Genomic DNA, 3460 nt, shown 5'->3' with positions numbered 1-3460 from the left:
AGTATTGCGGGAAGTGTAAGTGGCGTCGTCAGCTCACCTTGGGATTGCGCCGGAGGCACACTTGGAGCCACAGGATGGAGGTTGACGGTACTTCCTTCCACCGTGAGACGCACTTCCCCGGAGAGCAGGTAGTCGGCCCCTAAAACCATGTCTGTGGGCAGGTCGTCGAAGACGGGCACCGAGGACAAAAACTTGCTGCCGGCCTCGGTGTTGAGTTGCAGGTTTAGGGCACCGACCGGTAGTACGTCGCCACCGAGACCCCGCAGTGGTGGCTCAGTCCAAGGCTGGAGAGGTTCGGAGGCGTGGCGGCGAAGCAACGCCGTACGTTGAGCTCCGGTATCAACGAGAGCTGTCAGTTCTCCGATGCCGTCGACGCGGACCTTGAGGGTTGGAAGTGGGCGTGATTGATATTGCATCGCTTGAGGTTGGCTTTGTGGGCAGCTTTTATACCCATGCCCGATGCGGCCACACGTATAGCATCCGCGTCTCGGTGAAGCTGGCTCCTTTGGGCCAACTGCAGCCGCCCGGCGATGAGACGTGTCCTGCAACTCCATTGCCTGGCGTACGAAAGTGGAGATGTGGACTGGGTGGTTGTAGGCGGACAAGACGGCTGCGTGCGTCGAGTCATGGATCCCGTCGATGATGTACTGCCTGGCTGCGGAGGAGGTCCACTGTATATCGCAAGCTTGTAAAAGGTCCAGCTTGTCGTAGATGTAAGTCGCGACGTCCTCGGTTGCACCTTGCCGGCGTGACCGCATGGTCATGAAACGGTCGTCGTAAGCGCTCGGAAGCGGCGCAAACGCGGACATCAGGGCCGCGCTCCATGTTTGCCATGTAGCGTATGTACTGCCTTGGAAACGATGCCACGCTTGGGCAGATCCTCGCAAACGTCCTTCAGCGACCGACTTCTTAATCGTGTCGCTCCACGAGTATTTAAGGGCAACCGAGTTTATCACGCTTACCCAGTTGGTAGGGTCATCCTTGAATCCATGAAAATATGGAATTTCGTTCTCGTTGAACGATCCAAAAGAGGCGCAGCCAAACCCGGATGTCTTGAGCTCTTGGGCGAACAGAGAGAAGCCTCGAGAAATGGCCTCGCTGCAGTCATGATGCGGTGCCGCCGTGGAGGCTTGGACGCCGTCCGTGATCGGTGGGGAGTTCGAGAGCACTCGTCCACTTCGAAGTGTAGTGGACGCAGGGATATCGGGGTCAGTAGTTCGCGACTGCGCCATTGTAACGCGGGGAAATAAGACAAAGAGACAACGCCTTTGCTGCAGGCCGGCTGTTCTTTATCTGCTTCCTCTTCGTCGTCTTCCGTCTCTCCCAGGTATGCGCCGAGCACGATCGCCGCTTTGTCATCATTACACTAGTTACGCTCAATTACACTGTTTCGTTCACAATTACGATATTTGCTTGACCTCACAGTTTCTCACCAACTTATTACAGTACAAAACGCTGTATCTCGCTAAATGACATCGTTCTTTTGGTTTCACGATACTTGCATGCGCTTTAACGAGAATATCACAATAAAGCAGTTTCGCACTTGTAACGGCACAAGACGCAGTATCTGGCTAGTTCATGCCATTTTGTGTGCTTTCACAATATTTCACCTATCGCAGTTTCGTACTCGCAATAAAACAACACTATCTCGTTAGATGACATCGTTCTTGGTGGTTTCACGACGCTACCTAGCTTCAACTAACCTAACCTTCGCACTTCTATCGTTAGAAAACGTTTTATTCGCTACTTTACAATGTTTTCTACAAGATTACGACGGTTTCATGCGCTTTCACATTAGATATCGCAGTTCCCGACTTATAATGGTGAAAAACACAGCATCTCACTAAGTGACATTGTTTATTGCGGTTTTAGCGCGGTTCATATCTTAACCTAACCTAACCTAACCTAACCCAACCTAACCTAACCTTACCTAACCCAACCTAACCTAACCTAACCTAACCAAACCTTACCTAACATAACCTAACCTAACCTAACCTAGCCTAACCTAACCAAACCTAACCTAACCTAACCTAACCTAACCTAACGTAACCTAACCTAACCTAACCTAACCTAACCAACGACGTTTGCAAGCGCTTTCACATTAGATATCGCAGTTCCCGACTTGTAATGGTGAAAAACACTGCATCTCACTAAGTGACATTGTTTAATGCGGTTTTACGACGGTTCATATCTTAACCTAACCTAACATTCGCACTTGTATTGAAAAACGCTCTATTACACTGTTTCGTTCACAATTACAATATTTGCATAACCTCACAGTTTTTCACCAACTTATTGCAGTACAGAACGCTGTATCTCGCTAAATGACATCGTTCTTTAAGGTTTCACGATGCTTGAATGCGCTTTAACGAGAATATCACGTTATAGCAGTTTCGCACTTGTAACGGTACAACACGCCGTATCTGACTTGTTCGTGCCGTTTTGTGTACTTTCACAACAATTCACCTATTGCAGTTTCGTACATGCAATAAAACAACACTAGCTCGTTAGATGACGTCCTTTTTGGTGGTCTCACGACGCTACATAGCTTAAACTAACATAACTCAACCTAATATAACCTTCGCACTTCTATCGTTAGAAAACGTTTTACTCGCTACTTTACAATGCTCTCTACAACATTACGACGGTTTCATGCGCTTTCACATTTGATATCGCGGTTCCCGAGTTGTAATGGGTGAAAAACACTGCATCTGACTAAGTGACATTGTTTCATGCGGTATTACGACGCTTCATATCTTAACCTAACCTAACGTTCGCACTTGTATCTAAAAACGCTCTATTACACTGTTTCGTTCACATTTAAGATATTTGCATGACCTCACAGTTTTTCTCCAACTTATTACAGTGCAGAACGCTGTATATCGCTAAATGACATCATTCTTTAAGGTTTCACGATACTTGCATGCGCTTTAACGAGAATATCACAATAAAGCAGTTTCGCACTTGTAACGGCACAAGACGCAGTATCTGGCTAGTTCATGCCATTTTGTGTGCTTTCACAATATTTCACCTATCGCAGTTTCGTACTCGCAATAAAACAACACTAGCTCGTTAGATGACGTCGTTTTTGGTGGTTTCACGACGCTACCTAGCTTAAACTAACCTAACCTAACCTAACCTTCGCACTTCTATCGTTAGAAAACGTTTAACTCGCAACTTTACAATGTTTTTTTCCAGATTACGACGGTTTCATGCGCTTTCACATTAGATATCGTAGTTCCCGACTTGTATTGTTGAAAAACACTACATCTCACTAAGTGACATTGTTTAATGCGGTTTTACGACGGTTGATATCTCAACCTAACCTAACATTCGCACTTGTATCTAAATACGCTCAATTACACTGTTTCGTTCACAATTACGAAATTTGCTTGACCTCGCAGTTTCTCACCAACTTATTACAGTACAGAACGCTGTATCTCGCTAAATGACATCGTTC

This window comes from Rhipicephalus microplus, unplaced genomic scaffold (assembly GCF_043290135.1).
Source record: "Rhipicephalus microplus isolate Deutch F79 unplaced genomic scaffold, USDA_Rmic scaffold_149, whole genome shotgun sequence".
Classification (NCBI taxonomy): Eukaryota; Metazoa; Arthropoda; class Arachnida; order Ixodida; family Ixodidae; genus Rhipicephalus; species Rhipicephalus microplus.
The sequence above is the reverse complement of the archived record's forward strand: the minus strand, read 5'-3'. Positions refer to the sequence as shown.